Source organism: Accipiter gentilis, chromosome 5 (genome assembly GCF_929443795.1).
Source record: "Accipiter gentilis chromosome 5, bAccGen1.1, whole genome shotgun sequence".
NCBI lineage: Eukaryota > Metazoa > Chordata > Aves > Accipitriformes > Accipitridae > Astur > Astur gentilis.
In genome coordinates this window covers 20,807,524-20,821,195 of record NC_064884.1, presented here as the reverse complement: position 1 = coordinate 20,821,195, position 13,672 = coordinate 20,807,524, and the positions used below count along the sequence as shown (strand labels likewise).

General features: G+C 38.9%; 1 protein-coding gene across 6 annotated transcripts in view; it reads left to right on the top strand.

Annotated features, from left to right (window-relative positions):
• B3GNT2 (UDP-GlcNAc:betaGal beta-1,3-N-acetylglucosaminyltransferase 2) overlaps positions 1–13,672 on the top strand; it is a 553,121-nt gene that overhangs the window by 502,335 nt on the left and 37,114 nt on the right. The window contains exon 1 of one of the 6 annotated variants that reach the window (XM_049799766.1): positions 217–238. The exons of 3 other annotated variants lie outside the window; for them this stretch is intronic. The gene's annotated coding sequence lies outside the window, so the exon portion shown is untranslated. Of the gene's footprint in view, positions 1–216; positions 311–13,672 lie in introns of those variants that run through there. 2 more of the 6 variants (XM_049799762.1, XM_049799764.1) reach the window with 2 other exon arrangements.

Below are 13,672 nucleotides of genomic sequence, written 5' to 3'. Positions count from 1 at the left end.
ATTTGTGTACTGACAGCTACAAGCTGGCGGGGGGGGGGGGGGGGGGGGGGCGGTGCGAGTGGTCGGAGACGTATATATTTATTTGGAATTTGGGGGGCTTTTTTTTTTTTATTCCCCCCACCCCCCCGATGGGGGAGGTGACAGGCGGTGGAAAGGGTGGGGTTAAACCACGCGGATGCGAAATATCTTTCCTGGCGCACAAGAGCATCGGCAGCCGGCACATGTTGCAACAAACTCGGTGAGACCGAGGCAGAGGCGCAGTGTGTTGGCATGGATGAAACTTAGGCCAGCTCAGCCGAGTTAAATGACCGTATGTTTCTCGTCTTCGGTTTTTTGTTTGGTTTTGGTTTTTTGGTGTTTTTTTTTAACGTGGGGAGGAGGAGTTGGTGCTGAAACTGTGAGCTTTTTCCAGAGAAAACCTAAGACGTAGGGTTGCTGCAGTGCTGGGTGCTGCTGCAGTCCTCTCCTTGGCTGGAGGAGAGAAGCAGAGGGCAGGACGTGGGCACGGTAGCGCCCGTCATTTTCTTTGGGGGTGGTGGCAGAGCTGGAAGACTCGCACGGCTCGTGGGGTCCGCTAATTAGCAGGCTTTAACCGAGCAGGTTAATTATTAGTATCTGCGCAGCGTTAGGATTTTGCTGTTACAGTATAGTGCTGAGATGGTGGCTCTAAAGTATGGACTTTGGTGAACCTGAAAGGTTGAAAATTATATTTTTGCTAGACTTGGCCTGAATGTATGTGCTTCTTCACGAGATGATGCTTTTTAGTCCTTCAGACTTCCTGAGACAGACTGTACCCTGTCAGGAGGGGACTTCAGGTTATTCGTTATTCGTAGTGATTGTGGCCAAACTGGAGCTCACAATTCATTAGTCATCCTGCAAAAATTTATGGTGAAAGTTACTTGAGTAACCCTTTAGTCCAACTACCTAAAATGCTCAGTGCTGTTGGAGTTGATTATTAAACACTAATGTTTAGTTTTAACTATGCAAATTAAGAGTGTACTTGGCTCGGTTGGGGGTTTTTTCTACTGTTTTTTTATTGGTTTGGGGTTTGGTTTTTTTAAATTATTTTGGACACAGAAAGTGGGTTTGGGTATAAAAGAGTTTAATCTGGATGTGGAAGGATGTATGCATAAAATTACATGCTAAATATATAATCTGAAAGTTGTTGAGGAAACATGATTATAGTGTTGTCCTTTGAGGAAATTTTTGGTTAATTATTCCTCCCCTGTCTTAAAGTGAGACAGCCTCGAATTTAGTTCTCTTTCAAAGTTGCTTACAATGGTTTCATGTTCTTGCAGTTCCGCTTTTGTGTCATATTTTCATGCTGTCATGGAGGGGTGTGTATGTGGGTGGGGTGAGGGGAGCAGATGACACTCTGGTGAATGGTACAGTTGGCACTTTGTTCAGATGACAAGCCGAGGAACTGGCAGTGGCTACCTTGTCACCTTAGTGACCCTGCCTAATGCCTGTTGATACCACCGGCGGAGTTAAATTAGCTCCGAATCATTACCAAATGCGCAAAGGAAACAAAACGGAGAATCAGCTTTTCTTGTTCAGCAGATGTAATTTCTAATGTTTTTTTCCAGGGCCGTGAACAACTTGAAAAGAGAATAGACTGTTTAAATAACAATATTGCAGTGGAGATGAGTTAAAATACAGAACGTTTGTCGTATACTTAAAAATATAATGCTATCAGTTAGAATCAAAATCTTTTAGCTTAAAGGAAACCCTGGTTTTGCTCCTTGCTTTGAATGTGTGGCTTTCTACCTGGGATGTTGTGCAATACTGTTGTACTTCTATAAGGAAGATACAGACACTGCATGAAGTCATCAAAAATTAGAATTTGTTGTAAGTAATTTTGTCATCTATAGACTGGTTTTGCTTGGATTTTTGCTTGTTTCTTTTCCCCATGTACTATAAATAGGTGAGGGAAATGGAGGAAAATGAGGTACAGCAGCAAGGTAACGCTGCTGAAGGGACTTGTTTTGAAGGTCATGCATTAGATGACTGAGAGTGCTAGCTAGCCGTCCAGTGCTCTGTCTCATAATAGATACAGCTCACTAATCTCCCTAGGGATTGTTCCTAATGAACACAATGTCACTGGTGGTCACATTTTATTATTCTTGCCTGTAAGCTCCTCCTAAATTTTTTGAATACTTCTGGGTAATGAAGATGCTGCTGAGGAGATCAGTATAAAAGTAGTGCTCAGAAAGGCTTTGATGAAAAATGAGAACTGGATAAAGTGGTTTTGTCTTCTATGCTGACAAATATATGCAGTTGTCTGCATGAATAAGTTAAAGTGTATATGAACGGAAAAAATACAGGATTTGAATCTTCATCTTCTTGCCAACCCATCAGACTCCTTGGAGAATGAAGCCTTTCAGAGGAGTACTACTCCATTGGTGACTTGTCAATGCGAAGACCCTCAGCGATTGTCATTTTACTGCCACCTGGTGCAGCTATTTTTGTACTGGGGCTAGCTCTGATAGTGATTTTTCCTGTTGGCTGTGTGAAACCACTTGAAGGAGAACAAATGGTGATGATAAAAGACAGTCTATGTCGGTGCTGATCATGTTGAAACATAGGACATAGTCATATGTCTCCTACCACAGCCAATGTTGTCATTAACACAACAGTCAAGAAGCAGGAATGGCTTGTCATTGACATGCATACTTGACTGAAATCTATGTAGCCATATTTCTCCAAATTAACTAAAGGAGAGGAAAAGTATTGAACAGTATCAATTAAAATCCTCAGCTAACTTCTTTGGTAACTTGTTCTTTTTCAGCAGATGACTTTTTGACAAATATGTGTCAAATTATCTTGTAAAATCTCTACTTCAGACAGGTTGTGAAACTTCACAAAGCTAGTTATTTGATGGGCTTTTTCTGTGTGCTGTCAGACTTGTGGGTTTTGATGGAAAGTGACTGAGCAGCTCTGTCAGAAATGCATCAAGCATTGATGTTCCAGATCTCTCTATTTTACTGGATTCGGTTGTGTTTCCTGCTATAAAAATCCCATTGATTTATTCTGTTTCAGTTGAAGCATTTGCACCCTAAATAGTAGAGCCTGGTAGTTTTCTTGTAGGTTTGTCACACACTTAAAGCTTCTTAAACTGTATAATTTTTAGTTTGATTGGCGTCTTTTTGTAGAAAACACAGAATATAGAAAAAAGTTGTCTATTATTTTAATAATCAGCCTTTTAACTTGTCTGGTTTTCATGTTAATGTTTCTGGAAGGCCGATAGGATTGATCACCTTCCAAAGCTTGAAACCATCTTTGTCCCTTTTGTAGGTTGTCCGTTTGGGATTTTTTTTCCTAGTATATCTATCTATTTATTTTCTATTACTATACAGTAGAAGTACATAAGTAATTTTGAAGCAAGTAGGCATCCATTTGCTTTTGAAATTTAAACTTTTAAAATCTTTTTCAGGTATACCCAATTTTAAGCCCTAAAGGTTGTTTGTAAAATAATACTTTTAACCAAAGTGTTAACAATTAGTGGGATGGTTGTGGTTGTGTGCATGAGAAATCATGGGAATAGTACTTGATGTTTCTTGTACGTTGTAGGGTACATTCAGACAAGTGCTTCGCATGGTTTAGAGAAGAATTTGTGCCTGTGAGTGCAGTTAACAAAAATTACTAATTAATTTCCCTGTTATGCCATGTTCTGACCTCACAAATACATATTTAGGTGTTTTTATTGGTCTGCTACTACTTCACAATTGCATTGCACAATCCTTATGTGTTTAAAAACCAGCAAAAAAATAACCAGGAAAGACGATGATGATGATATGTTGAAATACAGGCTCTTCTCGTCATTTTAGTACAGAATGAACAAGTCACTAACTGAAAGTTGGGGAATAAATATCTCGAATCTGTTCAGGCACATTGTGCTTCCTACATAGGAAGAATTAACAGGTATCTTGGGCTTGATCCTGCACTTCCATCTTTTTAACTGATTTCATTAGGCCTTTTAGGATTTAAAAGATGAGTAGATAAACCTCCTCAAGTCTCCAGATCGTGTAAAGCCCACTGAAAAGACTGGATCATTAAAATGTCTTGTGATGAACTGTGCAAAAGAATGATTGAATTGAAGTCTCATGAGAAGCAATTAGCATTTAAATAAGGAAAAGAATCCCAGTGTGTGATGGGTGTGGTGCTGAGATTTTTAAAGGGACACTTGATGAAACAATTTCATCAGCAGTTGGTTAAGAAAGCCTTGTTGTTTGTTAGAAATAGAATAGTAGGAGTTGAAAAGCATTTAACTTGGAACTAGTTTTGTTCATCTTTGTAAATAGCTTCTGAAATCTAGCAGCTGCTTCATCTTAAACTCACAGAAGAGTTACTCTGGGAGAGAATTGACTAATCACTTAATTTGTAAGTCACCTATCTGAATCAAATGAGCAAGAAATATTTCTTTTTTTCTTGGTGGATGACTAATTTTATTATTTTTCTATAAAAAGGTTAATTTGCAGTAGCTCAATGGATTATGAACCACCAGAGGATACGCATATTTGTATCAAATTTACAGTAGCAGTGTGGTATTGAAAGTTCATGTGCCCCACCAAGGAGTGCGTGCATGTGGGATGCTCGGCTTCCTGCCATTCAGCCTGCACCAGGTTTCCTGCTGATAGCATCCTTCTGTAGGCTGGTGCAGTTTTGAGGCATAGCAGCTAAAGCAGTGCTCTTGTCTGCACCCGGAGTCTGTTGTGCTGGCATAGCTGTTTGTGCAGCTGTGTTTTGAAACGAATTGAGGAACAAAGTGGGTTGAGAAATAGCCTTTCTGTTTGCTTGTCTTTGGGGTTATATGTAATGTCATACAGTGAGCTACGCATATATGTGAATTCATGGACTGGGGAAGGGTGGGATTTTTTTTTTATTCAGTTTAAGGAGTGTTGCAGCTGAATGTTAGACTGTACCCTGAATATAGTGCTGTTTCATCTTACTTGAGCAGTGATATTTTTTAATCTGATATTTGAATGTTAGAAAATTGTAATGGAAGGCTGTCTTTGGGATGGAGAATGTTACTGCAAACTTATTGTTGATTTGCTTTTAAATAAAAACAATTAAAAGACATGCAAAACAGCTTAAAGTTGATTACTCAAACCACTTTAACATAGGGGATACTTCGAATTGGTGTGCAGGTAGCAGGTACAGAAGTTCCTGCTTGGATTTAGAAGTCTCTAATCGGGTTAGGGGCTTATCTGCCATTAACGAAAATGGGAGTTAGCTGCCTAACCTGCTTAAAGATCTTTTATAAAATCCTCCTGGTACTTATATGCATCTCTATCTGCCTAAAACTGCTGGAGAAATTGTTCCCTTTTCCTTAAACTTGATAGGCTGGAGTGAGATCTGTATCTTAGGTTTCACAAGTTTGAAGGAGGAAAATGAACTTCCCTACTTACAACTTCACTGATTTTCTGAACTTTAAATGAAATCTTCAGAAAGATGAAAATTTTTTTTCCTGTACTTGTTAATTACATTTGAAACCAAAACCAATTAAAGTTGAAAGTCTTTTCATGTGTTTGCATTTTAAAATGTAGGTTTTGCATTCTTAAACATTTATTAGTTCAGTACTGTGAATTCAGAGGCAGATCCCAGAATTCTGACCTGAATATTCACAGTATGAATTTGGTTTGAATGGACTTTTGATTGTGTAACTGCATAGCACTTGCAGGGAAACATGACTTGAGATGGCTGGGAAGATTACCATCCCAGCTGTGTATCCTATCACCTACCTAGCCACTGGCTGCAAAGGTAGCAACTCGTGGAAATCAAATTGAAAACCAGTGTCTGTTTATTTTTAACCCAAAAGGGCAATGGTCATTGGGGTCAGTAACGTCATGAGACATACCAAGTTACAGCATCCTTGCTTTTGAAACACAGTTTTTAGTAGTGTGGCTTATGTCTGACAGTCTAACATGGGCAAGAAGACAAAGTAGAGGTAAAATTGTGATGACTTGAAGTATGGTGCTTAAAGGACAGTTTTGTTAGTTTACTAAATAATGAATGCTCTCTATGCAGACATAAAGGTGGTTGGAATATGGTCAAGGCAGTAGTAATTACTGGCTTTAAGATAAAGCTGGAAGAGATGCCAGGAGGACATGAATTGTCCTGTTTGTGGAAATTATGGTTACCTGCATCTTGAGTAGGTATACTAAATTGCCTTTTTTATTTCAAACACAGCATAAAAGTAAGAAGACTGCCTCTCCAGCAGACTTTTTAAATGTCCATTGCAAACCTGACTGATGCTTTCAACGTGTTACCCTTTCTTCATTCTTTATTACCAGAACTAGCATTGATCCACATGCTAAATATCTGGGAGGAAGGTAGTTCATTATCCACTTCCTTAGCTTTCTAGTAATTACAGGAAGATAACACTCACACAGACCACACTGGGAGTAGCAGAAGTGGGTTTTGCTAGTTCAATAGCTAACCAACTGACTTGATTACAAAAAGTTTTAGAGAAATTCAAACCCCAGGGTATGTCTTATTATGGTTGAGGTTGCCTAAAGGCTAGCTGCTTCTGGTGGAACAGTGCTGGTACTTGTCTGGCCCTGCCTGTGGGATCTCTGTGGATGAAGTTGGGAATAAGATCAGTGGTGTCATGCTGCAGCAGCAATGTGCTGGTATGTGAAAGCTTAAGCTGATTGAAAATGGGATCTGCTGTGGTCTTGGCTTTGAGTCTTCCTTCTCCTGCACTGTTACAGGTGTTTGTGCAGCACAGTGGCAAGCAAAATCTAGTGACGTGAGCCATCTGAAAACTAATTACTGCTTTATTGCTAGGTTCTTTATTGTCCTATTTAGCTCTTTGAATTGACTCACCACAGTCAAATCTGTGCAAAGGTGGGATGGCACTGTGCAGTATATAGGGGAAGGAATAAATTACAGGAATGTGTCAGCCATGACTGAAACTGTTTTAAACTGCCATGGAACTGTACGCCCTGACTTTTAATCTTTGTGATGAATGACAATTAATTTTTTTCCAAGAAATATTTCTCTGCCACTCAGTTAAACCTCTTCTCTTGAGTCTTTATAATTTACTATTTGCTGAAGCTGAAGCCTTCTCAAAGGTATGTAAAAACTGAAGTTCGTAAATCAGAAGCTGGCAGCTCTGGGTCATTCCCAACAAATCGCACAATGTCATAATTCTACAGCTTGAACTGACCTTAAAATGACATGTGATTTTTTTTTTTTTTTATTTTTTTTTTTTAATGGTATACTGGATTGGGAAAAACAGGCCACTTTCACTACTGTGGGCCCTCAAAAACTGAGGTATTAAACTTTTAACAGTAGTTTTCATAGCAAGTTGAGATCTTGCCCTCGGTTGTCAGTGTGAAATCTCAATTACTAAAAAAACTGAAACCAACGATCCAAACCCTTTTTACTCTTAAACAAAGAAACCAAACTTTTTCTATCTTATTTTTTTATTTTCATGTGCAGTTAGGAACACCTTCATAGATGTTTAGTGTGGCTGCAGGTATGCCAGTATAGAATGGTAATGTTAGCACAATGTACTAATCTATGGGGACACTGCCATGGTTTAAATTGCCTTATGTGTGGTGTACATGTGGAGCGCTCTTGCTTTTTTTGTCCCTGTAGAAAATCTTGACCAAACTCAAGTAGTTTATACCAGTAGAAAAATTGGAATATACATTAAACCTGGCACTGAGTTTACAGAAAACTTTTTATTATGACCAGAGGGCTTTTCTTGCATATACCTTGATCTTCTGTAGGAATACTTGAAACAATTCAAATATGAACTGAACATTCTTTCAGCTAATCCAAAGATTTAATTTTAACAGAAAAAAAAATATTTAGGCCTAACTTGTATAAAATTCAATAGGTATACAATATTTAAATACCTTCTTAATTAAAGCCAGACCTTTTGTGAGAGACATCTGTAATAACTTAAAATGTAGATGGGGTTGGGATGATCTGCGTGATTTACTGGTAGCTGACTTTCTAATTAGAAATGGATGAAAAAATAGATCACTCTCCAGTTGAAGGTTTTGTGGCTATCAGTTTGATTCAGGTTTAGAAGTGTTCAGTTTGAGATAGTGGAGATCTGGTGGTATCTCTTCCATCTGTAAGCATTCTGTCAGGCAGGAGTTTCGCATAAACTGTTTTTAATTAAGTTAAAAATAAGGTTTTATTGTCCTGAATTACTTTGTAAAGATAACTTGATGCAAACTTTGTGGGTGTTGCTGCAATGTTTCTAGGCAGCAATATAGAGTCAACAAAATTTTTGTTTTATAGATGTTGTTTTAAATAGCATACCTGCAAAGGTGACGTTCTGGTAACTTCTCTTTCCTGTTTGAGGAGCTAGAGGGAGGGAAGCACCTGGAATTAGTCAAAATGGTGACAGGAAACATAGCAGTAGTATAACTTTGAAGATTTTGGGATTCTGGTATTCAGAACTTACCATTCAGCAGTAAATGAAAGGACTATTGAGTCTTAATACCACAGTTGGAAGCTGACGTCAGTAGTCTCAGGACAGCAGTCAAGTAGGCTGTTAGGGGTAGGGAGTTTTGGATTCTCATTATGCTTTTACAAACTTTAATGTACCAGGGATTTCCCCACCTTGTTGTAGCAGCTTCTAAGTTAACTTCTTGCGTTTCATCTTGACATAACTGCTTTGAGCAATGCCTTTAAACATTGTGCATTATCTGATTGCTTTGAGAAGGAAGACTCTGCAGAGGATAAGCCTGCTGACATCAGGTAGTAGTAGCCTGAGAAATTTAAATGTTTGTAGTGCTCACAGAACCCTTCAGATAGCTACAGGGTCTGTCTGCATTGCGCCTAGAGGAGTTGGCTTCAATGATAATGTGATTGTCTGCTGACAAGCTTGTAGGACGATGTTCTTACCTAATGAAGACTGACTCTTAATCCATGCGATTTGGAGTCTTGGTGAGACCCAGTGATGGAGTGTGGTCAAATCTGGCTTATGCTGTAGATAAACCTTGTTGGAACATGTTCTGTCTACTTGGTTGTGGTTGTGACTTGGCTGAGGTTTGGGAGGCTGCAAGTGGAGTCTTGCATTGTTCTTTCGCTTCAGAAGTGTAGCTCATGGGGGGTGGGGGTGCGGGATGACTTTATCACCTTTGTGCTTTCCTTCTATAGTCATTGCATGGGGTTTTTGGAAGCAGCTGCCTAGAATATTTGGAAGTTGTCCGATGGATCATAGGAAACAAATGAGGTGGTATAACTAACATAATAAAGCCATTTTGTGTATTTACATGGTGTCAGGTAACAGGGACTATCAGCCTGTGTGGAGAAAAATATTTATCTGTTCTGTAGTTAAAATAGTGACTTCTATTCTGTAAGGCAGCAGTTGCTTACAAAACTGTGCTGTGAGTTACAATTCTAGATTGTATTTAGAGAAAATACCATGTATTTTGTGTACCACTGCATTTAAAATTCTATAAAGCATGAAGTTATGTTCTCTTGCAATTCTAATATTTGTATGTTGTGTAATAACCTTCATGAGATGTTTTTGTAAATTAATTTTTATTTATGAATTAGTAAATGCAATGGTGATGTTGGTTTCCACCTTACATGCTGTTTGAGGCTATTCCTTAATTGCTGCATTAAATCCACCATAGGAAACATAATCCAAGTAGGCTTCTTGGGACGTCACCTTCATAATATGGTGGCTGCTATAAGAATGAATGAGAAGGGAGCTGTTCGGATATGGACTATTGCTGTAGTGCTTGATAAAGTCAGTCAAAGTTTAGAAATAAATTCTTTCGTTTTCACCATAGTTTTTCCTTGGGTGATGGCAAAAATTCAGGTGCTTGTTTTAATCATCAAAATGAGGCCTACAAACTATTTTCAATGGGCCTTGTGAGTACTACATTGCAACATTTTAAAGGTTTTTATTCAAGCCACTTAATTACCATTGGATTGAATAGTACATGTTCATTAGATCAGCTTGTCTTAAGTATATTAACCACTAAAGAAAAAAATAAAGAGTTCCTATAGGATACTGAGTTAAATGCCACATGGAGTGAGACATTTTCTGTCTAGGGAAGTTGCAACAGTTTACATCTTCTCCTTTTTTTTAACACCATTTCAGTTGGAAGCTAGGGTTTTTTCACCCATCTGTGTGCAGACATATGTTTATTCAGCATATTTTTAGAAGCTGGGTCTAAGCTCTTATCCCTGTGACTGCAAATGTGATGTGCCAAATGAATTGAGAATGAACGGTGCAGTTATTTCCTGAAGTCTGTAGGTAGCTCCAGTACTGCTGCTGCTGCAGAAGTTTTTGTTGTAATTGGGGGTGGAGGCAATGTAGAACTCTCTGAAAACAACCGGTGAAGCTGAGAGGCATTATTTCAAAGCAAGAACAAGAGTGTATTTGAAAACCCTTCTGTAGGAATAGGGCTAACAAATGAGCTATCTGAAAAGGAGGGACAGTGGAGAGCTTTGTCACTATGCCTAGGGTAATTCTAATGCTTGGAATTTAGAGATTTTCGTTCACGTGAGAAGCTTCAGTCCTGTACCAGTTTCAGACTTGAAAAGTGTTGAGTTTGTAACCTATGAGATAAACCAGTAGTAGAGCTGACGAGGGCCCAGATGTATTATCATAGCTACTGTAAAGCCACTTTGTGAAGTGGCTGAGTGCATGGATTAGGTGGAGTGGAAAATGGTGCGTAACAAGGAAGCAGTACCATTTAAGGAAAAGGGTGAATTGAGCAGATGACCACAAAAATACTTGTATCATTGGAACACTGGCAACAGTCTTAACAATCCTCTTTCACACTGGCAGTTTCAGATTGATTTTAACATTTATGAGGATTTTACTACTTATTTTCATCAGTCCATCTCAGAAGAGAGGGGCAGAATCCATCTGGGAAATGAGTTATGGCATGGATAAGATAAGCAAAGTAACTTTTAAAGTGTAGCACAAAACTGATTAAATTGTCTATGATTCTATGCAGATTATGCTTTATTCCCTTAGACTGTAGGGCATGGCCTGGGAATAACTGGGTTAGTTAAGTGTAGCATTGGGAACACTGAGGCTTCAGGTCCAGTTGATCTTTTTACCAGACAGCCAAAATAAGTGTTGATTAGTGATAATTTTAGTGTGAAAATTTGTAGGTGCTGGAAACTGAATTGAGAAGATCCAACTTCATATGGGTCACAAGACGGTGATGACTTTCCTGAAAAATTAACTGGCAAAAGCTCAGCATCATCTACCTGCCATGAGGGTCTTGGACAACCAGTTACATGTATAGATGTTTTAAAACAGAAAGCTTTCTAAGCTAATGGAAATACCCTGAGATGTGTGTGGGAAAGAGTTCTTTCTCAAATTTCGTGGTTATTTTGGAAGCAATTCTCTCTCCTTATTATGTTTAGTGAGACTGAGTATACTGTCTGGCTTGCGCCTTATACCAAGCCAGACTGATACATGCCTTTAAAAAAGTTTCCACAAATTCTTATTTGTGAGCTTTAAGTACTAAATGCTTTTTTTTGTTGGTGTTGCCATATCAAATATGATCTAATAGAAGCAGGAGGGGAGGGGGGAGACAAGGTTAGTCAGAAGTGCAAAATAGTTCCAGAAATAAAATGACTAGGACTTCTTAGAGTGGCAGAGAAGGAACAGAGGACAGATAAAGGTTCGTTAAATAGCTAGTATGGCAAATGTACATAGAGAAAATCACTGAAATTTTTTGTTCTGTTTTATTTTCTGAGGGTTCCCCTCTTGTGTGGTAATAGAAAAGCAAGTAATTCTAAGTTCTCGCTGTGTGAAAAATTGAGGAATTCGTCACCAGTGGAATTTATAAAAGTTGAAAATATAAACGGGTTCAAAGAGGGATGGGACAAAGTGAGATTAGGTTCAATAACAGTAATTAAACATGGTTCACATGTGGTTCCTGGCTCTCTAATACCTTATTACAGAAAGCCAGAGGAGTATTACTGGAGAAATGCCTCACTTTGGGGGTACCATTGGGGGTTTTGTGGTGCAGTGTGTTTTGGTGGGTTTTTTCTGGCTTTACTTTTGCGGTTTTGGTTGTTTTGGGGGCATGGGGGGTTGAACAAAACAGGCACATGTGCTAAAGATAACTAGTGGGAAACAGAATGTGAAGTCATTTATTCAGACTCTTTATAGTTCCTCATGCCTTGGGCTGCATTTTAGGAAAATACAAGCACATCCTTCCACAGTCTTGCTAATTACTTGGATCTTGAAATTCCATGCCCAAGTTGCACTGTTGTTAAAGTATTGGAAGAGTAGAATTTTGCCCAAAACTAAATAATGTGCTGAAAGATGGCTCAAAGCAGGTATATGCAGTTAATTAAAACTAATGTTAAAATAAACATTAACTGCTCTGAATTTCATTGCACTTTTTGATGCTTTGTGTCGTGTGTTGTTCTCTTGGTAACTTTCCTCCAACTGGAACATTGTTTCAAACTGTCTCTGGTGTTTGAAGAACACAGAAAATATTGACTGTTATTCAGTGGTAACCACTGTGACATGCTTCTATAGAGCAGAATACTGATACTTGTTGAATTTTTGCCAGTTCTGAGGATGTTCTTAATTACTATTGTGTAAAAGTGGACTTGTGTAAAATTCTGAGGGGAAAAAGAGATATGATTGTGTGTAGTTAGAAAAATAAATAGTGTTCAAGTTCTTTAAAGCTGTAAATAGCAAAGACTTTTTATAACAGCCTGGGGCTGTTAACATCTACTGAACAGAACCGAGGTATTAGGAGAACTGATGCACCTCACAGGAGGTTAGAGGGACTGCATATGGCTTGTGATGTGTTTAATGATGATAATGTTAAAAATTGTCTTCAGAACTGTAGTGTCACTATTGTGTGCACTATTGCTAGCGCTACCAGAAGTTGTACTGCATGTACAACTGCTATAAGGAAGATTGGGTTTCAAAATGAAGTTACATCGTGAGATCCAAGTCTGCCATAGCCCCAGTTATAGCTAGTCTCTGGAAAGAAAGGTGGTAGTATCTGTTAGATACCTGAATTACAGCTTTGTTTTGCCAAATTCCTGATAGTTTAGTCCTGAACCAGTAGAGTGGTAGGCGTAATACCTGTAGGTAATAAGGATTATCTTATCTTTTGTCAGTCCCAGTGAGTAAATAGACTTTTAATGCTTGGGTTTGGCAGTCAAATAATGTAGACAGGTTAGGTTACTCAGCCCACATACCAAATACAGAATAACTCCTGTCCTCAGTAGAAGATACAAGTATTTTCAGTTAAAGGTCATGGCTTCTGTTAGACTTGAAGGGGAGGTGGAAAAGTTAGATGTTTTTCCTTGCATCTGCACAACTTGTTCAAAGACTGGTGTTACATGACTGTTTGCACCAAGGTATATGTGTAATGTTGTCATTGTGATGATGCTAGATAACCTCTTGTTAGAGGGTGGAAGGGATTATGGATCCAGAACCCAGGCTCAGTTCCTGGTGTGTTGTCGTCCCTGCTGAAGAGGGGAGATCTGTCTGCTCCCCTTGTCTCTGCTATGTGCTTTCACTGTAGCTGCTGTGGTGCTTATCTGGTGTGCATCTCTGGTCACTGTTAGTTTTCTGCTGGGTTAGTGATGTGAACTGATTTACAGAGGCCTGGCAGAGCACCAGAGCCATTGCAAGGGAGGGATAGGGCCTGAGTTCTTGGGAGTCAGAAAGGGAGGAGGAGAAGGTCTCCATCAAAAG